This window comes from Mobula birostris, chromosome 18, assembly GCF_030028105.1.
Source record: "Mobula birostris isolate sMobBir1 chromosome 18, sMobBir1.hap1, whole genome shotgun sequence".
In the NCBI taxonomy this organism is placed as follows: Eukaryota; Metazoa; Chordata; class Chondrichthyes; order Myliobatiformes; family Myliobatidae; genus Mobula; species Mobula birostris.
The window spans coordinates 51,912,339-51,936,460 of record NC_092387.1 but is presented as its reverse complement, the minus strand read 5'-3'; the positions used below and the strand labels follow the sequence as shown (position 1 = coordinate 51,936,460).

Below are 24,122 nucleotides of genomic sequence, written 5' to 3'. Positions count from 1 at the left end.
GTGGGTAAGTTATTGGAAGATATTCTAAGGAACCGGATACACAGTAGAAGTATTTGGATAGACATGGACTGATTAAGGATAGTCAGCATAGCTTCATGCGTGATAGGTCATGTCTAACCAATCTTATAAAGTTTTTTGAGGAAGTTACCTGGAAAACGAATGTTGAGCTCTATGACGACCTACCGATGCTCACCACTAAAATCGAGGCGAGAAGACTGCAACTAGCAGGGCACTGTCTGTGCCACCCCGAGCTACCTGCCAGCCTAGTCATCATATGGGAGCCCAAGCACGGGAGGATGAACCCTGGGCGCCCTCCCAAGACTATGGTCAACACGCTCCTAGAAGACAGCAGCGCGGCTAATGTAGATGAACTGACCACACTGTTGAGGGAGAGGGAGAAGTGGAGAGTCCATCATCGTGCCCGACGCCGGCCCCCGAGGCCTGAGTCGACATAGTAGTAGTAGTAGTAGTAGTACCTGGAAGATAGATGAAAGCAAGGCAGTGGATGTTGTCTACAATGGACTTTCGTAAAGCATTTGACAAGGTCCTGCATGGAGGCTGGTCAAGAAGGTTCAGTCGCTCGGCATTCAGGACGAGGTAGTGAACTGGAATAGATATCGGCTTTGTGGGAGAAGCTAGAGAATGATCGTAGACGGTTGCCTCTCTGACCGGAAGCCTGTGACTAGTGGTGTGCTGCAGGGATTGGTGCTGGGTCCTTTGTTGTTTATGCCAAACAATGATCTGGATGATAATGTGGTTAACTGGATCAGCAAATTTGCGGATGACACCAAGATTGGGGGCATAGTGGACAGCAAGGAAGGCTATCATGGCTTGCGGAGGGATCTGTGTCAACTAGAAAAATAGGCCACAAAATGGCAAATGGAATTTAATACGGACTTCGGTAGTACCAGCCAAGGTGGTTCTTACACAGGGAATTGTAGAGCATCAAGTAATGTGTGATAGAACAAAGGGATCAGGGTATATAGGTACATAATTCATTGAAAGTGACATCACAGTTAGATAGGGTTATAAAGAAAGCTTTTGGCACATTGACCTTCATGAGCCAATGTATTGAGTACAGGAGATGGGATGTTATGTTGAAGTTGTATAAGATGTTGGTGAGGCCTAATTTGGAGTATTGTGTGCAGTTTTGGTCACCTACCTACAGGAAAGATGTAAACAAGGTTGAAAGAATGCAGAGAAAATTTACAAGGATGTAACTGGGCCTGGAGGACCTGAGTTATAAAGAAAGATCAAATAGGTTAGGACTGTATTCCTTAGAACATAGAGATTGACGGGAGGTTTGATGGAAGTACAGAAAATTATGAGGGGGATAGATAGGGTAAATGCAAGCAGGCTTTTTCCTCTGAGGTTGGGTGGGACTACAACCAGAGGTCAAGGCTTAAGGGTGAAACGTGAGAAGTTTAAGGGGAACATGAGGGGAATTTCTCCAGTCAAAGGGTTGTGAGCACGTCGAATAAGCTGCCAGAAAAAGTGGTCCATGCCAGCTCAATTTCAATGTTTAAGAGAAATTTGGATAGGTACGTGGATAGTAGGGATATGGAGGGCTATGGTCCAGGTTCAGGAGTAGGTAGTTTAAATCGTTTTTGGCATTGACCAGATAGGCAGATGGGGAGATGAAGAAGAACAGAGAAATTATCCGCTAACATCCTGGTCAATATTTACCTTTCTCTTAGCACTACAAAATGTTCATGAACCAGCTAACAGAGCTGCTGTCTCAAAACACCATCTTGACTTCAAGTGCTTGTGGGTGTGGACTTCATACTGTCGCCCTGTGACTGTGTGGGTTTCTTCCAAGCTCTCTGGTTTCTACTCATTTTCCAAATATATGCAGGTCAGTGCACTAATTGGCCACTGTAAATTGTTCCTAGTGTATTGATAAGTGGTAGAATGGGGAGAATAAATGGATTAGGATGGGTTAATGTGAAAATGGATACTTAATGGCCAGCATAGACTTGATGCTGGGACCGAAGGTCCTCAGAATTGGAATCAGATTTATTATCACTGGTGTATGTAATGAAATTTTCAGCTTTGCAGCAGCGGTACAGTGCAAGACATAAAAAAATTACTATGTTATATAGATAGAAAGGCAGACAGATAGTGTAAAGAGCAAAATGACGTAGTGTTCCTGGGTTCATGGGCCATTCAGAAATCTGGTGGAAGAGGGGAAAAGGCTGTACCTAAAATATTGAGTGTGTGTCTTCAAGCTCCTATACCTCCTCCCTGATAGTATAAATGAGAAGACATGTGCAAGGTGCCTGTTCTATGATGTACCTCTCTATAACTCCACAGCCAGTTTGGAACTATGGTGGCTTGGTGGATAGTATTCTTGGATCTGAGTCAAGATTAAGAGTTTATGACTTCTCCCAGGGGCTTGTTCATGAAAATCTACCCCATCCAATGCCAAGAGAGAGAGGCACTGACAGAAGTATCATTTTATCAAACAGCACATTAAACCAAGACACCCTCTGTCTTCTCTAGTAAAAAAGGATTCTATGACACTGATTCAAAGTATAGCAGGAGTAGATTCCTAATTATAATGAATGGCCTTCAACCTGATTCAATGACTCTTTTTCTGCTCTGACTGACCTGCCAAGTATTTGTTGCATTGTCTCTCTTATTTCAAACTTCCGGTATCTGGGCCTCTGATCTCCAGTCCTTGGCCCCAGATTCTCAGGCTGACAGACATTGGACCTCTGGCCTCCAATTTCTAAGCCAGACTCGCAGATTGGTGTAAATGTTTCCAAGCTGCATTGGGACACCCTAAGAAAGGATATTGTCGGAGCTGTTTTGTATATCCTATGAACCTGTCCAAAGTTACCCACCATACTATAAATGTATCTCTGAATTTGTAAGAGAAGCCAGTAAATAAAGAATGTGTATTTCTTTGTAGCTTGCACTGCCTAGGAAGAACAAGATTGATCTGCGGGGAAATGTAACAGTGCAATATGTGCAGAGAGAATATTGTACTACATGGTACCAGAGAGGTGGTGTTACCTGTAACCTTATGGGCTTAACTGCTCCCTCTGTCCTGGGCTGATGTATGGTTTCTCTGGGTATTCATGAAGAACAAGCAGCCATTTTTAGTTTTAGTGTATGATGTTTAGGAATTTCAGTAAGCAACCAAAGGAAATGTATTCTAAAATCATATCCATAGTTATCGCCTGCAGTGATAAATCGATGTTACCATTACCCAGGAATTCTGTGTCTGTTGAACGCTCATATTTATAGCTCTGACCTACTGTTGTATGATTTCCTGTCTTGACATGAGATTATTAGAGAACCAAAAAATAACATTGACAATCTATTTCTGGTACAAGCAAGACAAGTTGCCAGCAAGGTTCATTGCTCATTGGGTTAAGATTGGTTCCTTGTTTTCCCCACAATTAAACTATTCATAATAGAGTGTGGACCTACAGTGTCAGATACTATGATGGATTTCTACACGAATGAAAGATGGGGTAGAGGGAAACTATTTCTCCTGAAGTAGGAGTGCAGGACCAAGCAACACGGTAGCATAGCAATTATTTGCACGACACTATTTACTGCTTGGGACATCGGAATTCAGAGGTCAATTCTGGCATCCCCTGTAAGAAGTTTTTATGCCCTTCCTATGAGTACAGGGGTTTCCTCCAGGAGCTCCAGTTTCCTCCCACAGTCCACAGACATAACAGTTCGCAGGTTAATTGGTCATTGTAAATTGTCCTGTGATTAGGCTAGGGTTAAATAGGTAGGTTACTGGGTGGTGTGGGCTCATTGGGCCAGAAGAGCTTGTTCTGCACTACTTAAATAAATAAATAAGTCAAAAGAGCTGGAGGAAAGTGTCATGTCTGGAAGCACAAAGTGTGGCAGACAACTTGAAATCTATTCCCAAAAATGCTGTCGAGGCTGGAAGTCAATTGGAAATTTCATAAACTGCTATTGATGTACTTCATTAGGGCTGGTTAGATCCAGGATGAGTAAGTAGAGTTTTGATAGTGGTTGGTCATAAACTAATTGATAATGGGTTAGCCTGCAGAGTTTAAATGATTAACTCTGCTGCTACCCTCTTCTGAGTGATTCACATCAGATCTTTCAACCATTTTAAGAACTTCAATTAGATAACCCATTAAGCAATGGGATTATAGACCCACAGGGAAGAATTTAAGCTTCATTTCATCTTGGTCATTTCATTTCCTCTCATATCATTTTCCAGCTGCAGAAGATTATGGACTCATACTCCGTATCAGGAACATGAAATCTGGGCTGACATGCATCTGGCCAGCTTGCAGTTGTTGAACGTGTTGATAGAAGCCTTTTCCATAGACAGAAGGGTTAGATTGATTGTGGAGTAGATTAAAAGATTGGCACAACAGCATGGGCCAAAGGGCCTGTGCTGTGCTGCACTGACACATCAGACACATCTACAAGGAACGCTGTCGCAGGAAAGCAGCATCCATCATCAAGGACCCACACCGTCCAGACCATGCTTTCTCCTCACTACTGCCATCAGAAAGGAGGTACAGGAGCCTCATGTGTCACACCGGTAGATTCAGTAACAGTTATTACCCCTAAACCATCAGGATCTTGAACCAGAGGGGATATCCTGACTATCAGGCTTGAGCAGGCAGTCAACTCCACCCAGCTAACAAGAGTCACCTGCCACTTATTCCATCTTATCACCTGCAGCCTATTTAAACCCAGCTCTCATCCACATCCTTGTTCATCCATCAAACAAGCCAGCCTCAAGCAGTTACTCGTAGCCTTCAGTTACCTTATTGTGTTAAATATCCACTCTCTCTTGTTTTATGTCCCCTCATGGCTTGTTATTTTGCAGTTTATTATTACAGTGATCGTTTACTGCTAAATTGTCTCCACTGTTCTGCTTTTGGGTCAAGCCTCCTCCACAATTCCTGACAGGATGGGCGCACCATCAAGTGACCTGGCAGAATTTCCTTGCCTAAAGGAACTCATCCACTGACATGAGTACACCATCCAGAACTAGCAGGAAACCATGGACCGTCTGTTGGCATTCTCAACCAACTTTTGATCTCAATAGAGCAACCCTGTGCCAGTCAATCCCTTCCCTCGAAGCCCTGAATTCCAGTGCCCAAACGCTTCAACAGGTCTCCGACCTGATGCGACAACTTCCTGTCCCAGTGTGCCTTGTACTTCGAGCTGTAGCCATCTCTGTATTCCACCGACCAAGCCGAGATCCATCATCTCTCTCTTGACTGGGCAACTCTGACCTGGGCTGACTCTAAATGGGACAATAAAACCATAATCTGCAATAAATATGAGGAATTTACTTCTGAGATTACTGGATTTTCAGTTTGGACTATCTACAGAGCCTATCTCTCACCCTTTCTGCATCATTGACGGACATCCATTTTGGTCTGTGATGGCTAGCGCGCACACGTGGCCTATGCACATGAGGACCACTATTCCATCCAAATCCTGATTGACTCACCCAATACTCCTCTCATCTTGAGTTAGCCCTTGCTCTCCACTCATGACCTTCACTTCACCTGGTCAGCCGATTCACTGCTGAGTTGGGGACCCACCTGCTAGACCACCTGCCTGCAACCTCAGTTAACTTCACCCCATAAATCTATGGAGACGGAGGAAATCCTCAACTTCACTGAACTCTCACAGGACACCGTGACTTAGGCATCACCTTCAGTCAAAGTGAAACCAGCACCCTGCCACGTTACTGCACAATCGACCTCTTCCTGGGCACTAACCTTCCAGGAGGCTATCTGTTCTCCCTCTCCCCTCCTGAGATGCAAGCCATGAATGATTGCATCACAAAAGCTCTGCAGCATTGCTTCAGTTGACTATCCCAGTCCCAGCAGGTGTAGGATCCTTCTTTGTCAGAAAGAAAGATGGGGGTCTCTGTCCCTGCATTGACTAGCATGGACTTAACAAAATCAGAATTAAGAACCACTACCCTCTCCCCTTGATAGGTAGTGCATTTGAAACACTCTGTGGGCCCAGATCTTCACCAAACTGGATCTATGGAATGCATACAACCTGATCTATATCTGCCAGGGGGATGAGTGGAAAACAGCATCCATAACACCCACTGACCACTATGAATATTTGGTGATGCCCTTCAGATTTTCCAGCAGTCCTGGTATTTTCCAAGCCTTGATTCACGAGATCCTCCGAGTTATGTTGCACAGGTATACATTTTTCTACTTCATTGATATCCTCATTTTCTCCAAGAATTCCCAACACCACATCTGTCCCATCCATTCGGTCCTTCAGCATCTCCTTGAAAACCATCTATACTGCAAGTTAGAAAAGTACCAGTTCCATACCCCATCCTGGAATCCTGGAATACATACATCCTTTTAACACATAACCATGGATCCAGAGAAAGTGTACAGCAATCACTGAATAGCCCCAAGCATGCTCCCTCAAACAGCCACCGTACCTCTTGGGCTTCTCCAACTTCTACCGTAAATTCCCACGGACCCAGAAAAAGTATGCACAGACTCCTGCAAGCTCTTGCCATGGTTTATAGGTCCCTTTAGGATTACCCATTGCATCAATCCCTTCATTTACCATCTCCTAGCTACCACTGTCCCTCAAGATCACACCCACCTTCCACATGTCTTGCCTCAAGCCCATTGCCCATGGACCATCAGCCCACCTGAGGGTGTACCTCTGGAATGTGATCCAGTGTACACGGTTCACTAGTTAATGGATTTATGTTGTGGTGGATGGGATGTGCAGTACGGGGTGACTGGGAATGGTATAGCTCTGAAGAGAGGTCCATTTTCATCTTGGATCCAATGCTTATAGAGGAGTTCCACTGGAGCCATCCGGATCATCCTGGGCTTGTTGGGTACCAGTTGTGGGGGAGGGGGGTCCTGTCAGACTTACACAAGAGGTACCTCCCAGTCTCCACCCAGGTGTTACCTGCCACTCATCACCTGCAACCTATTTAAACCCATCTCTCTTTCACAGTCCTTATCAAACCAGCCAGCCACAACTAGTTGCTCTGAGCCTTCAGTTACCTTGTTGCCTTGTTGTTAAGTATCCATTCTCCCTTGTTTTATGCCCCCCATGGCTTGTTATTTTGCAGTTTATTACTAAAGTGATTGCTCACCGCTAAATCTTCTCCACCACTCTGTGTTTGGGTCAAGCCTCCTCTACATTTCATGAGATTCACTCGACTTCACTCACGCCAGCACTGATCCCACAACCCATAGACTTACTTTGAAGGACACCTCAACTCATGGTCTTGATATTTATTGCTTATTCATTATTATCTTTTCTTTTTTTATTTATAGTTTGTTGACTTTTGTTTATTGGTTGATTGTCTTTGTTGTGTGCGGTTTTTCATTTATTTTATTGTTTCTTTGTATTTACTGTAAAGTGTCCACAAGAAAATGAATCTCAGGGTAGTATATGGTGACATATATGTACTTCGATATCAAATGTATTTTAAATTTGAACTTTGTTTTACGTTCTATAGATGAGGTGATTGTTAAGGATCCTCTCAGATTGTTGAAGTTATCAGTCGTTATCAACCATTGGTGGGCCATAATTGTTATTTGTTGTTCTGGCTTATATTTGTCTAGCCACCAATTTTGCCTAAAACCTATCAGCTTGTCATTGATCTAGCCGTTGTTTAGATCATTGAGTATACAAAGTTAGCTGCAGTCTGCCACATCAGAATGAGAGCTGATGAGTGGTAGAATTTGGAGAAAGCTGATGGGAATGTGTTAAGGATAAAATGAAAGTGCTTAGTGGTTAATATGAACTCAGTGGGTTGAAGAGCCTGGTGCTGCTTTGAAAGGATTAGTAAATACCCACACCTCCTTCAATCTGTTCTTGAACAACAGATAGGTGGGTATATGGAATGAGATGGGTACAATTAGTGCATTTAAAAGGCATTTGGACAGTTACATGAATAGGAAAGGTTCAAGGATATACAGGCCAAATGTAGAAAAACGCTCCTAATTAGTCTGGGCATCAACGTTTTTAGAGAGAAAGCAGGAGAATGGGATTGAGAGGGATAATAAATCAGCCATGATGGAATGGTGGAGCAGACTCTATGAGCTGAACAGCATAATTCTGCTTCTGTGTCTTCTTGTCTTAAATCAGACAGTTAGGCAATGGCTGGCATAAAGGAGTTGGGCCGAAAGGTCTGCATCTTTGCTGCATCGCTCTGAAAGGACAGGAAAGGAATTTTCTCACAAGCTCATATTTGGAAAACAAGGTTATGGAGGCTTCTCAGTCCATTTTAAGATGATCCTTAATCTTGGCCCTAAATTTAGATTGCGGGAAGCTTACAGCTAATGCAAAACGAATAAGTAAAAATAAAGGAACGGATTTGGCAGGATTGAGTAAGCAAGAAAGAGCTGATTAGAGTCAGCGAGAAGCCCCACATGAAAGGCAAGGTGCATGCCCAGGATTTGATGCTTAAATTATTTTTCTGTGCCAAAGCAAGAGGTGCTTCCGCGGATGGGGAGCTAAAGGTGCTACCTTAGAACAAGTTGGGTATCGTTGGGGAAGAAACGATCGTCTCTGTTGAATAGTCACCGACAGTAAGGAGGAGGGGACTGTGAGGCTGAGCGTGTTGAGAGCCGGAGAGGAGGCAGGAGCCGAAGTAACCAGGTACAGCAGGCTGAATCTGCCCAGCGCTGCCGATGTGTTTTCTTTTCCGGGGAAATACAACACGCCGAATCTCGGCATGTGGGCTGCAACGCGCTGTCACGGAATTAACCCTTTGCAAGCTGCAGCCCAAGGGCTGAGCCGAGCGCAAATTGTTTATTTACATCCGCTCGTTCTCTCTTTCTTTCTCCCTCCCTCTGCCTGCATGCGCAAGAATGGAGCTCGACCGTGAGGAGTTGAAAGGCTGGTCCGTGAAATGCACACTCGCGGGCTCAAAGTGTGAGCAAGTTCTCGGTTGATGCAAGCCACGAGGTCCGATTTCCCCCCGGACGCGGTGCGCAATTGTTGGATCCACCGGAGAGCAAGAGGGATCCGCTTCATGAAACGTTGCTTCAGGTGAGAGCCAGCTGCCGGTCTTTTTAAACTTTACAACTGCCCCTGTGCATCCATTGGAACCTATTTTTTGTTTGTTTGTTATTATTCGTCTCCGCTGTAATTGTGGGGAACATCTCTTTGCAGCTTTTCATCCGCTGTGATATTTCCAGGCAATTATTTAATTATTTTTGTGGCTCTGTGTGTGTGTGTGTGTGTGTAATCCCCCGCTAAACCTGTCCGCAGATTGTGCTTCCCTGAGAATTGCAGCAATCTCTGGCAGCTCCCAGTCACCCGGCGTTGGCTGACTCCCCCAGACCCGCTAGAACAGCGCAACTTCCCCGTTGTCTGTACCGGGGAGCTGTGCAAAGCTGTCAGGCAACGTAGAGCAGGACCCAGTTTCCCTCTGTATTTGACAGGGTACCCTTTTGGGTCTGGGGGGGAGGAAGAGCGAGCTGCCAGGAATTCGAGCAACTCCCTGCACAATGTTATTTAAAACACAACTCTCGTCGCAATCGTAGATTTGGATCGAGCTTGTGGTTGTCTGAATGATGTCCAGTTTGGCCCACTTTGGACATGGTTATCCTGCCCCTTTATTTGACAGACAGCTCGTATGTGCAGAGTGATTGACTATCCTCGTATGAATGGGCGGCAGTCCCATGTCGCCCCATCATGGCAGCTGGGGGGTCAGGCGGAGCTGCGGCAGCCCAGGTAGGTGGCTTCCTCTTGTCTGTCTGCTGGGGGGCGCGCTGCTTTGACTCGAGGGCAGCCTCAATACCCGCATCTCCACATGGGAAGAGTCTCTCCAGTTCAGCTTGTCTCGGGGATGGGGTGGAGGGGGTTAAGAGTGTGTTTGAGTCTCTGTTGGTTTTGGGAGCGAATCTGGTTTATTGCCTCTCAGTTGAGGGGCATCTGCTGGTGTTGGTGGGAATGACTCCAGGACTCTGTTGGTATTGAACAAGTGATTCCAGGACTACTGGTCTTGGAGTAATGATTATTGGACTCTGCTGGTGTTGGGGAAACATTCAGATGTCTGTTGGTGTCCAGGAACATCTCCAGATTCTGCTGGTCTTGTAGGAATGACTCCAAGAATCTACTGCTCTTGGGAGAGAGATTCCAGTTTCCACTGGCCTTGACAAGACAGATTGCAGGATTACTACTGTTGGGGTAATAATCATATGACTGCTGATGTTGGCAGGAACAATTTCAGTTCTCTGCTGCTCTTCCAGGATGGATCCTTGAACCCTGCTGTCTTGAGGTAATGATCGTAGGACTCTGCTGGTGTTGGGGGAGGGGCATAGATTCTGTTCTCTGATGGTATTGGGGAAAAGATTCCAGTGTGTGTTGTTAATTGTTGAATATCTGAGACACTGCTGTTCTTCAGAGAGAGATTCAAGTCTCTTCTGGTCTTCATGGGGGAATTTGATCCCAGATTCTGCTGGTGCTGGAGGAAAAATTCCAGGATTCTGCTGCTGCTGGAATCTTCCCTGAATATCCTGAATGTTGAATCTATGGCAGCAGCTTTGTGAATCTGCTGGTTTTAGGACAGATCATGGGCTCTGCTGATAATGGAAAGTGTAAATTCCACTGGTATTGTGCAAGCTTCTTGCAGGCTATGCTGATGTAAAAATAAAAGCAGGATCTTCTTTGCTCAGTGGGTGGTGCGAGTGTTGAACAAGTTGCCAGCGGAAATGGTAGCTGAAAGTTCAATTGCGACACTTAAGGAAAGTTTGGATATGTACATGGATCAGGGAGGGGGCCGGATATGGAGATCTATCCTCTGAGGGAAGAGTTACTCCTCAATGTAATCCTAAATAGCATTCCTCATATTTGAGATCTGAGAGCCCGAATTTTCAGCTCTTCATCCGAAGGAAACATCTTCTCTAAATCTACCCTCTTGAGGCCTCTGTAAATCTCAATGAGGTCATCTCTTATTGTTCAGAGCTCTAGAGACTGAGGTATAACCAATTCAATCACTCGTTAAATGATCCCAGGAACCAATCTCATGTGTCTTTGATGCACTCCTTCCACACTAAGTGTAGATTTTAAGGTAAGAAGACCAAAATTCCTTACAGTTAAGTCAAGGTGATGTCCAAGTCTTTGAGTCTTGGTGGTGGTGGGGGGGGGAGGGAAGAAGCAATGGGACAGAGAGCTCATCATTGGTCTGAAAGTTCAAACTTCCACGAGCTTTATGATAAAAGGATTTGGGCCCTGTTGGACTAGTGAGGAGAAGAAAAAAAAATCTGAATTAATGGTGGAGGTGGAGTCTGGTTCTCATGAAGCTCCAGATGAAAGGTCTTGACCCAAAATGTTGATTTCCTCCAGATCCATCCATTTCCCTCCATAGATGATGCTTGACCCACTGAGTTTCTCCAGTACTTTGTGTGTTGTTCCAGATTCCAGCATCTGTCATCTCTCATGTTTCCAATTCTCATAGATAGCTTTGCAGTGATTTCTTCCCCTTAATGTGTCAGTTACCCCAATGAGGCAAGAGGATGTATCCAGTTCCCTAATAGTCTGGTGTCTGTTTTACCTGATAAACTTTGTCATGGGGTAACTAGGAGGCTCTGGGATTGTCTAGGACAGGGGTTCCCAACTTGGGATTCACAGACCCTTCTGTTAATGGTGGGGGTCCATGGCATGAAAAAGGTTGGGAACCCCTGGTTGAGGAGAGCAGGTGCATTTCATATTCATTGCATAAATGGGCTATACACTTTTATTCATGGTAGAGGGAGATGTATAAAGGAACTCCCAGACAATTTTGCTTTATAATTGCTGTAGATATGAGGGTTGGTAGACCCACAATGAAATAATTTTCCAAGTCATTTACAGCATTGCCATCTCCAGTGTGGACAATGGCTGTCAGGTTTGTCAATATCAGCCTGAAATCAAAGTACAGTAATGGATTTCAAGTTATTAGATCTAGTATGGCATTCATGAACATGTTTCTGGAAATCTGTTACAAAAAACAAAACTGTTGGGAACAGCTTGTTTGTGAGCATCTGTGGAGAGTTGATAGTTCAGACATTCTATCTGTTTCTGTCTCCATAGGTGCTGCCTGACCTGCTGAGTGTTTCCACTTTTCTTTAGTTTTATTTCAGATTTCCAGCAACTTTGTGTTTGTTTCATGAAGGAATTCATAAACTGCTTACCCTGGAGAGTGTTGAGGGGGCTGAGACTTGCCACTGCAGGCAGTCCCTATTAGAGATCTGCTTGGCTTTGAAATACAAATGCCATCCAGCCCAATCATTGCCAGAAATAGAACATTTCAAACATGTTATTGACCTGCTTGAGGATATTGATCAAGAACAGAACAGATTGAATCATCAACCCAAGAGATTCTGCAGAAGTTGGAAAGCCAATATAACGCATACAAAGTGCTGGAGGAACTCAGCAGGTCAGGCAGCATCAGTCCTGATGAAGAGTCTTGGCCCAAAACATCATCAGTTTATTCCTTTCCATAGATACTGCCTGACCTGCTGAGTTCCTCCGACATCCTGTATGTGTTAGATTGGCTACTGATAAGCAAACCACCCTGATTTGGGTAAAGTGCTGAATCAGCTTACCATGACCCATTCCCACATCCAAGTCCCTCATCAAAATGTTTTATACACCCCGTCTGGGTGGGGGGGGTGGAGGTACATCCCTACCAAAGGAGGTGTAAGGTGCTCTTTCCCTCTGCTAGCCTGCAGGTCACCTTTGGTTGAGGTGTTGCACCTGCCTAGCGCCCCAATCAGGGACACGTGAAGCCATGGAGAAGGTGGTGGATGGTTGTATGAGCAGCTGGTGCAGATCACAAGTCCTGGTTATGCGATCACTAATGCCACTCAGACAGTACCTGAAGAGTATTGACACCGGCTGGGGTCACCCGTCTTGTAAAGACACTGTCCAGAAGAAGGCAATGGCAGGCCACTTCTGTAGAAAAATTTGCCAAGAACAATCATGGTCACGTCATATGACACAGCACGTAACGAACAAACAAACACCCCACTGGCCCAAACCTGTCAGGTATAGTCAGTATCCACTATACTCAGGTCAGGTAGCCAGCCGCTTTCTCTCCTGACTGTTCAGTGAGTGAAGTGTATTCCGTTGCTTAGTGATACAGACTGGTGCCGTTGAAGAAACACTGGAGACGGAGACAGGAATGTGCTACTGCCTGGGTGAGGTGAAGCTGGGTGGGTGGAGGCTGATGCAGCAATAAAAAGTGAGAAACTTTCAGCTAGGTAGCGCCCGGAACATCCCAAGGCTTGTCACACAAGACGTAGGAGCCAAAGACCATGTGGCCTCTGGAGCCTCCTGCACCATTCGTGGCTGATCATTCTACCTTACAGTTACTTTCCTGCACAACTTCACTCAAAGGGTCATGAGAATGTGGAATGAGCTGCCAGTGCAAGTGGTACATGCCACGTTTAAGAGAGGTTTCGATGGGTACTTGGATGATACGGTAATGGAGGGCTATGGTCCAGGTACGTATCGATGGGAGTAGGCAGTGTAAACGGGTCAGTAATGAGTAGATTGGCTGAAGGGCCTGTTTCCGTGCTGAACTTTTCTATAACTCTTTATCCCTTGTTTCCCATAAAGTCTAACTATCTTTTGTCATTGAGTCACAGAGAGACTTCCCTTGAACACTAAAGAAAATGAGATTAGGAATTAGTTTTATTTGTCATATGCATATTGAATCTTGCAGTGAAATGTGTTTTTTGAGTCAACGACCAACATGGTCCGAGGACGTGCTGGGGGCAGCCCTCAAGTGTCGGTATGCTTCCACCACCAATATAGCGTGCCTACAACTTACTAACCTGTAAGTCTGTGGAATGTGGGAGGAAACTGGAGCACTTGGAGTAACTCTATGAGGTCACAGAGAGATCATACAAACTTCTTCAACTCTAATCACTGGCACTGTGAAGCGTTACAATACCCATTCTGGTGATGGAGGAACACAGCAGGTCAGGCATCATTGCTGGAGGGAAAATGGACAGTTAATTTTTGGGTTGACACCCTTCATCTGGACTTCATTATCCTCCACGGATGCTGCCTGACCCACTGAGTTCCTCCAGAATGCTCAGCCCTTAATTATGGAATGGGTAGTCTAATTCTAGAAACCTTGGTCAGGGGCAAGCATCATTCCTTCATCCACCCTCTCAAGCCCTCTTTGAAATTTGTACATTTAAATACACTCACTTCAGTTCCCAGTCTATTTAATCTGTCGTCATAGAACATACACCAACACATCCCAAGAATCAATCTTCAAATAAGTGTTATTAAGGGGAAAATTACATTGTGTTTCATGCAGAGATATTATGATGGATGAATAGAAATTTAGTGAAATGGATAGTATTTAAATAATGAAGGTAGAAAAGGAGGCAGATGTAGAGAAGGAATTCCAGGGCCAAACATGATGAAGCAATTAATCCTGGGGACAGGTAGGAGGCTGGGTTTAGAGGAGCACAGAGATCGTGGAGGATTATAGGGCTGGAGGAGATTATAGTGATTGGGAGGGGAGGTCCCACGGAGAGAGTGGAAAGCAACAATGGATCACTTGAGACAAATGGTCTAAGCTATTGCAGTAAATTTAGCAGAGACAGATCCTAGCTTGTGAGAGCTGGAATTGTTGATGGTCTTTGACCCTGCAAGCAAATGTGTACTGTACCTGGAGTGATCGCTAACTGTGCCGGTCCTGCACAGTTACTAGACATGCCTCCTCACGGCTCCAGAGACTCAAGTTCATTCCTGAATGCTGGTTCTCCCTGGGTGGAGTTTGCACTCTCTCCTTGTCATAGATTACATTTCCTCCAGGTGTTCGGGTTTCCTCGCACATCCTAAAGGCATGTGAGCTGCTGAGCTAATTAGCTGCTGTAAATTGCCCCTCGCATGTAGTTAAATGGTAGAATCTGGAGAAGGGGCTGAGGAGAACGAGGGCAGAATAAATGGAGGAGTGGGATTTCTCCATGAACTTGGATAGACTCGGGGGTCCGAATAGCTCTCCTTCTTGGAAGGAAATGTGTAAATCCAGGGTGAAGTGGGATGATCCTATACCTGTTGACAGCACACAAGAAAAGTGACAGTATGAGACAGCCTCAAATGAGGCCTCCACATGATAACTCTCCAAGTGCTTTCGCCTTAACTAAAGATAATGGTGGCAGTGATGAATCCATCACCAGTTGGAGCCAGATGTTTGGTGTTTGCAGGTTTTCCCTGCTTCTTGTTCTTTGGGGGTGAGGGAAACAGCATCCCAAGAGGGTGAAATGCTGATTATATCCTTTTTTGGGGAGATAAGGGGTTGGAGCTGTTAACTGAACCCTCCCACTCCAACCAGTGTCAGGAATTGTTTGTCTATGGAGGCTTCATCGTTGTGTAACTTCACACTCTGTGGTTTCTTTGTAATTGCTCCGTAACCTCTTCCAGCTCGGTGAACTTCTGTGAAGTCTTCAACTCTCAGGATCCAGTCTCTCGTATATCACCCCCCCCCATTTCCTTTGATCTTCAGAGGTCTCCAGAAATGGTTCAATTGTTCAGTTTAATATCAGAGAATGTATAGTGTACAACCTGAAATTCTTACTCTTCACAGACATCCGTTAAACAGGGAAAACCCCAAAGAATGAATGACAGAAACATCAGAACCCCAACACCCCCTCCCCCCCACAAAAAAGCAGCAGCAAGAACATCGACCCTCCCCCTTCCGCCTCCCCCACGTGCACCAGCAAAAGCACTACCCCCCCCATCACGCAAGCAATAGCAAAGACCCCAAAGAGTCCTTGAACTAGAGTCCATCAAAAACTACAGTCCATCCCAACACTTCCGTGTCTTAGACAGGCTCTCTGCCCTAGCAAGGGAGAGAGGGAAATCACTCTTACAACAAGGAGAGCGGAGACCAGTAACTTGCTGTTTCTGTTACAGTCTTCTGTGTCGCTTCTTTGAGTCCCCCAACTCGAGGACCGACAGGCTCTCATTCACCAACAAAAAGAGAGAGGGAGAGAGGATCGCTCGAGTACAGGGACCTTCTCCCAACAGCAGCACACACCACTGCAGTCTCAATGTTTCCACCAGGCTGTCTTTTTGGTGTACAAGAGCATCTGGAGGCTTTCCATGGGAAAGGCAATGTATTGACTGACCCACACAGAGTCATTACAACAGGTGACTAGGACATTCATCAATGAAAAGAGAACAAAAGGTAGGGAGATGGAGAGGCTTAGAGTGAGAATGCTGGTGCCCTGGGACATTGGATAAAGATATAACTATCAGTGGTGGATTAATTAAGTTCAAGGATGAGCAAAATGCTGTAATTAGAGAAGGCAAAGACCCCAAAGGTTAAAGATGAGCTTTATTTGTCACATGTACATTGAAACATACAGTGAAATATATGATTTGCATCAGGGACCAGCGCAGTCCGAGAATGTGCTGGGGACAACCCACAGGCATCGCCATGCTTCCAGTGTCAAAATAACCCGCCCACAACTCACTAACCCTAACTCTTATGTCTTTGGAATGTGGGGGGAAGCTGGAGCAGCTGCAGAAAATAAACGCCGGCTTGTGGAGAATTTACAAACTCTTTGGAATGAGTTTGTTCAATTCCAGTGTTGGAACTGAACCCGGGGTCCTGGCACTGTAATAGCATTATGCTAGCCATTAAGCTACTGTGCCAGCTGTGTAATCAAGATGGAGAGAGTTACAGAGCTAGGGAGGAATGAGGCCACAGTGATTTGAAGACGACGATGAGAGGCATTACACTGAGCTGTTAAGAAGTCAGTATGGATTTGGTGTTAGAATGTGGCTTCTGGATGAGCTTGTGTTTATCTGAATGCAACATATGATGGTGTATCCCTTTAAAATTATCTGTCTTTGATATGATGCCACGGCTCCATGCAGAGGAGTATTTCTAGACCTTGGCTTACAATCAAAACATCCTTGATTGGCGGCATCAAGCAGCAACCGGTTTGGATTAACGATCAAGATTTCCAAGTTCACAAGCCAGTTATCTCTCCCTCTGCAGTGTCTAATTTTCATGTAGATCCGTCCTGAAATCTGTGAATTCTGACTTGTCATTTTTCAAAATGCAGCATGGTTTCTTTTCCAGCTTTTCTCCCACTCACAGACGTGAACTCCACTTCTCTCCTAACCAGCCGAAAATTGAGATAAGATTCCCTCTGCACTTAATCATCCTAGTCTCTATAGAGCTGACTACTGCCTTTGATGGCGCGCACGTGCATGTGTGTGTGTGTGTGTGTGTGTGTGTGTGTGTTTATGGAGAGTGTTCGTGTGGGGTGTATGTACGGGTGTCTATAAGAAGGCCATTTAGCCTATCGCAGTCATACTGTCAACTCATAGTTATGCAGTGTGAAGACAGGCCCTTCGGTCTGACTCATCCATACCAACTGAGAGCGATGTCTATCTACACTAATCCCATTTTCTTTTTGCCCACTTTCCTTTCCTACCCAAATTCGCTTATACACTTTGATTGAACCGGCCTCTACCATCTCCTTTGGCAGCTTGTTCTCTATTCCCAATACCCTCTGTGTGGCAAAATTCTCCTCAGGTTTCCATTAAATTTTTCCCTGTTCGCCTTAAACCTGATTGAGGGGAATCTGAAGTGATACAGAGTTCTGCTGCTGTGTTTCAGCAGGGTTCAGTGATATGAAACCGGATTCTGACTGGGATAGTATCAAGTGACCACAGAACCCACGGTGTTGACTGGATATCTCTGAGGGCCAGTTTTAGAACTCAGGTAGGACACTGTATAGAGGAAATTACTCCCAAAGTCCTATAGCAACACACACAAAATGACGTGATGAAGGGTCTCACTGTAGGTGTCGATGTTTATTTCCCTCCATAGACGCTTCCTGACCTGCTGAGTTCCTTTGGCATTTTGTGTGTGTTGCTCAAGAATTGTAGCATCTGCAGAATCTTTTGCGTCCCTAAAGACCATAAGGCTTAAGAGCAGAATCAGGCCATTTGGCCCATCGAGTCTGCTCCGCCATTCAGTCATGGCTGATTTTTTCCCCCTCTCGACCCTATTCTCTACCTATCTCCCAGTAACATTGGATGCCCTTACGAATTAAGAGCCTATCAGCCTCCGCTTTAAATATGTCCAATGACTTGGCCTCCACAATCTTCTGTGGCAATGAATTCCACAGATTCACCATTCTCCGGCTAAAGAAATTCCTTATCTCTGTTCTATCTTTCCATAAATGTGAAACGGACAAAAGCTGGTGGAACTCAGCAGGTCAGGCAGCATCTGGAGGGGAATAAACAGTGGACATTCCGGGCCGAGACCGTTCATAAGGACTTGGTCTCAGTCCAAGACATTGACTGTTGATTGTTCTCCACAGATGCGTCCTGACTTGCTGAGTTCCTCCTGCGTTTTGTGTGTGTTGCTCAAGGTTTCAAGCATTTGCAGAATCTCTTGTGTCCCTAAAATCTATACGACAATAAGACATAGGAGCAAAGTTAGGCCACTCTGCCCATTGAGTCTGCTCCACCATTAGATCATCTTCCCTCGCAACCCCATTCTCCTGCCATCTTCCTTCACAACCCCATTCTCCTGCCATCTTCCCTCGCAACCCCATTCTCCTGCCATTTTCCCTGGCAACCCCATTCTCCTGCCATCTTCATTCACAACCCCATTCTCCTGCCATCTTCCCTTGCAACCCCATTCTTCTGCCATCTTCCTTCACAACCCCATTCTCCTGCCATCTTCCCTTGCAACCCCATTCTCCTGCCATCTTCCTTCACAACCCCATTCTCCTGCCTTCTCCCCGTATCCTTTTGATGCCCTTAATACTATAGTCTTGATTTGAGTGATTCTCCTCCACCACAGAGAGGGTCTCTATGATATATTCTTGTTTCTGTTTTATGCATCATAAGAACAGTAGTACAGGCAGTCCCCTGGCTTCAAACACTCTGACTTATGAACACAATCGAGCTGCCATTATATTATTACATTCAAAATTCCAATGTATGTTCAAATGTCTGTCTATGTGAATGGCAGAATTAGATTTCCCTCTCTCCAATTTGAGTAATTATTCTTTCTTGTCAGTCTTACGTGCTCTGGATGCCACTCGTTACAAAGCTGGAGGTATGTTTACCATGTCAAACAAATATTGTGTATTTTCCAACCTATAGACAAAATTTACTTCTGAATGTCTGTCAAGTGAGCCTTCTCATTGCTTGAGATCAGCCACAGATTGTATGGTCCCTCGAGCTTGTACTGCCATTGATTAAGGTTGAGATCCTGATTTTCAAACAGCCTTTCTCTCAATTGACCAAAGTCTATATACGTTTCAGCAGTGAGAACATTTCAGGAGGAATTCATGGTTTCTGAACTGGTTTGGCATGTCCTGGGATGGAGAAGGATGTGAGGTGAAAATGTGCAATGGTTCTAAGCTCTGGAAATGACTCCCCTTTCTTAATGACACAGCATAGTAACAGGCCTTCTGCCCAATGGGCCCATGCTGCCCAGTTACACCTATATAACCTGCTAACCTGTATGACTTTGGAACGTGAGAGGAAACCAGAGCATCCAGAGGAAATCCATGTGGTCATGGGAAGAATGGTACAAACTTCTTACAGAGAGCGACAGCTGTGTACATACATCTATTGATGCTTCTGGGACACATCTTCAGTGATGTTCCTGGAATCATCAGGTGTTTCGGGTCTTTCAACATCATACAACCTCCTCCAGGTGACCCAGCCGGGGCTGATCAGACCCCAGCTTGTGTCCAGATGGCTAGCTACTTATGACTCCATGGCTCCCCTCTTTTGAGCCACAGCCATCTTGAGGCCCTCACTGCCGCATCGGTGGTACTGCGAATGGCTCTCCTCTTCCTCTCTCCCTCGATGCCCAAAATGCTGAAGGCTCTAACTAAAGAACAGGCTGTGAATCCCTTACAACCAACCTCCACTGGGCTTGCAGCTTCCTATCAACCCCACCCTTCACCATTGCTTCCAGAATTTGGTTAACATCGTCCACAGTGCTTCCACAGTGAAGTCATGTTAGCTGCAGGCCATCTGATCCGCCTCCTGTTAGACTTCATGTTCGAGGGATTAGTTTGCAGCACTTGGAGGTTCCGGGCACTATGGGGTGACTCCAGGCCTGGCACCTCCTTCATCTCACCAGGTTGGACACCTGCGCGTTGTGCTGCTCCTGCTCCCGCCAAACACTTCATCCTCGCTTGGTGGATCTTCAAGCCGCAATCGTTCTTGCAGATTTTGCCACATGCACACTGCTTCCTCATCGTCGTTTGTTCATTGCCTGGGTCTGATGTTGCTGTGTCCATCCGACTAGGGTGCTCATCCTCCCCCCCCTCTCGGGCACCCCTGGGGGTATCTTTTCCTTAGATTCTTTGTAGCTTTTGTGGGGGTCCTCCTCTCAGAGGACGCAGATTGGGTTGCCAGCCCGTTCTGCCCTGGTTGCCGTCTCTCTGGGCTGTCACTGACTCTCCAGTCGTCACCACTCTTTTTGTGGTTGTCACCCAGTCTTTCCAGGTTGTCACTGCAGGAAATTCTTCTGCTTGAATTTTAAGGGGCTTGAGGCACAATGTTGCTGCCTCAGTAAAACAGCCAGCATAATCAAAGACCCCACCCACCCCTGGCTCCTCTCCTCTTTGCTCCCCCCCCTCCAATTAAGCAGAAGATATAAAAGCCTGAAAGCATGTACCACTAGGCTCAAGGACAGCTACCCCCTGTTATAAAACTATTGAATGGTTCCCTAGTATGATAAAACGGAATTTTTACCTCATAATCTATCTTGTTATTACTTTGCACCTTATTGCCTACCTGCACTGCACTTTCTAGGTAGCTGTTGCAATTTATTCTGCATTCTGTTATTATTTTACCTTGTGCTACCTCAATGCACAGTGTAATGACTTGATGTGTATGAACGGTATGAAAGGCAAGCTTTTCACTCCACCTCGGTACATGTGATGATAATAAGCCAATTCCAATTCCACATCCTTTGAAAATGGCTTCTGATCAACCAAGCAACAGGAAAAGATTGTATGTCATGCTAAAGGGTTTGTAAGTGTGGGGTGTTAGGATAACCACACAGACAGGGCATCACAGTAGCATAGCAGTTAGTGCGAACCTATTACAGTTTGGGGCACTGGAGTTCAGAGTTCAATTCCTATGCATCTGCAAGAAGTTTGTACGACCTTCCCATGAGCGCGTGGGTTTCCTCCAGGTGCTCAGGTTTCCTCCCATATTCCAAAGGTGTACCAGTTCATAGGTTAATTGTTCATTGTCAATTGTCCTGTGATTAGGCAAGGGTTAAATAAGTGGGTTGCTGGACCATGTGGCTCGGTGGGCCAGAAGAGCATGTTTCACGCTGTATCTGTTTAAGTCAGGCAGTGTCTCTGGAGAAGAACAAATGGTCAATATTTTGGGATGAGACCCTTCATCAGTGCCCTCCATAGATGCTGCTTGACCTGCTGAGTTCCTCCAGCATCTTGTGTGTGTGTTTTGGGATATTTCTAATAGATTTTTCAAAGTGTTCTATAAAATGTATCTCTTTTGTTCTATTGTGGAGACGACAGGCATTTGGCTATCCAAACCTCTCTCCAGCGTACTCTTTCCTCGTTTCCTACTCCTGTAAACATGGTTATTAAAATCTCTACTGCTTGTATTTTATTTCTCGTCAAATCCTGTTTCCTTTGCTGGCTGACTGATATTAGCTCCAAACTGAGCAATTCTTTGATTGCAATATTGGCAAAATGGATGCTCAAATTTCTCACTGAAATTATCCCTCCCTATCTCTGCTACGTCCTCGAGTCCTGTACCTCACTGAGATGCATGTTCTTATCCAGTCTGGATGTCTGATCATGCTGAATTCCAATGTTGAGCTCCAAGGCTCTGGAATTCCCTCTCCAAACATCCACTAGAGCACTGCAGCACAGGACAGGCTGTTTGGTTCACCTAATCCATGACAAATTATTATTCAGCCTACTCTCACTGACCTGCAGCTGGACCATAGCCCTCTATACACCTGCCATCCATGTACTTCTCCGGATTTGTCTTGTATGTTGAAATGGAAGCAGCACCCAGCACTTCCGGTGCCGGCTCATTCCACACTCTTGCCACCCTCTGAGCGAAGTTCCCCCTCGGGTTCCCTTTAAACATTTCACCATTCACCTTTAAACCATGACTCATCAAAGCTGCTGGTGAACGCAGCAGGCCAGGCAGCATCTCTAGGAAGAGGTACAGTTGACGTTTCGGGCCGAGACACTTCGTCAGGACTAACCGAAGGAAGGGCTAGTAAGAGATTTGAAAGTGGGAGGGGGAGGGGGAGATCCAAAATGATAGGAGAAGACAAGAGGGGGAGGGATGGAGCCAAGACCTGGACAGGAGATTGGCAAAAGGGATACGAGAGGATCATGGGACAGGAGGCCCAGGGAGAAGGAAAAGGGGGTGGGGGGGGAAAAGCCCAGAGGATGGGCAAGGAGTATAGTCAGAGGGACAGAGGGAGAAAAAGGAGAGAGAGAGAAAGAATTATGTATATAAATAAATAACGGATGGGGTATGAGGGGGAGGTGGGGCATTAGCAGAAGTTTGAGAAGTCAATGTTCATGCCATCAGGTTGGAGGCTACCCAGACGGAATATGAGGTGTTGTTCCTCCAACCTGAGTGGGGCGTTTGTTTACAGTAGAGGAGGCCATGGATAGACATATCAGAATGGGAATGGGATGTGGAATTAAAATGTGTGGCCACTGGGAGATCCTGCTTTCTCTGGCGGACAGAGCATAGGCGTTCAGCAAAACGATCTCCCAGTCTGCGTTGGGTCTTGCCAATATATAGAAGGCCACATCACTTTAAACCATGACTTCTAGTTCTAGTCTCAGCTAACCTCAGTGAAAAAACCCTGCTTACATTTACCCTACCAGTATCTTCCTCTCAGTTTTCACTACTGTCAGTCATGCAAGTCCTGGATGGAGACTCAGGAATACTGTCGCACTCAGATATAGAAGAATTCTTCATTACTGTTTGCATAACAGTTTTGTTTTACCAGTAAGGGTTGTTAGCTGACCTCTACCCTCTAGCCTGTTTGGCGTGGATGACCCTACCAAGAGCAAAGGCCCAAAGCTCTGACTCCAGCCAACATAGCCCTCCGGGTCATTGAGTCACCAAAGTTTCCAATCCACGACAAGGTTGTGGTCCTCTTGGAGGATGATACACATGAACTTTCACCTTATTGCCCAAGGTTTTGCTCCAATATCTCCTTATGTATCTTGGCATGAGTATTAGTATAGTGACCCTGCTCTGCTGGAATGTTTAACTGCATTAATGGAGCTCCGTAAAGAGAAGTAGTTGCTGGTGTCGGTGCTTGGAGCAAACTTTACATTTAATTTTGATGAAAATTCTGCAATAGTAAGTTCGAGGTAGCAGCTGCAGAGAGAAAAAAGGCTAATTGCTTCTCAGCATAAAGATGATTGTAAGGCTGCTTACCAGAAATAATGCTGGCTGTTAAAAAATGCACAGAGAAAAAATGGTGTGCAGGCTACGTAAACTCCATCATCTCGGCATTAATGATGCATGTTGTTATTGTTAAAGGTGAAGTCCTCGACATATTGCAGCAACATTAAAGTGTCACCAATAATTGACTGCCTATTGAAAAACAAACAGTCCAGTGTATCAGAAATTATATATTAATCTCTTTTTAAAAGTCTTTTATTTTTGCAGCTTTAAAAGCCATTCCAATGGCTTTACTGAGCTGTGATGGCTTATTGAATTTCCTTCCATTTACCCACTGGATGACTATATATGTGTGGCGTTTTATGTTAAATGAGGGTTTCCCTGGTCAGCACTTCAATCCCAAACAGCTTGTAATATAATTTTCACAGTGTTGAGTGTCTTGGCTTCCTGGATTCTGTTTGGAGTCCAGAGAGACAAGGTATAAGTGGAGTTCACTCATACACTGCACACTCGGAGTAATTTCTCACCCCCCCCACCCCCACCAGTGGACAAGAAGAAATTAAGAAGGTTATCAAGCTCAGCTCATTTCCCCACCAGTGCTCCCTTCAGTCGTGGGCTCCTGAGGGAAAGTCCTGAAATTATCTCCAACGACCCTCTTCTAATCTATAAGATCTCTTCTACATCTTCTACACCTTTGGGTGTATAAGATAATGAGAGGCATA

General features: G+C 45.3%; 1 protein-coding gene across 1 annotated transcript in view; it reads left to right on the top strand.

The window, feature by feature from the left end:
* The first annotated feature begins 8,731 nt into the window (after nucleotides 1-8,731).
* The window catches only part of LOC140212120 (ras-GEF domain-containing family member 1A-like), a 75,699-nt gene continuing 60,308 nt past the window's right edge, over nucleotides 8,732-24,122 (top strand). Inside the window, exon 1 of the mRNA XM_072282685.1 lies at nucleotides 8,732-9,024. The gene's annotated coding sequence lies outside the window, so the exon portion shown is untranslated. The remainder of the gene's footprint in view (nucleotides 9,025-24,122) is intronic.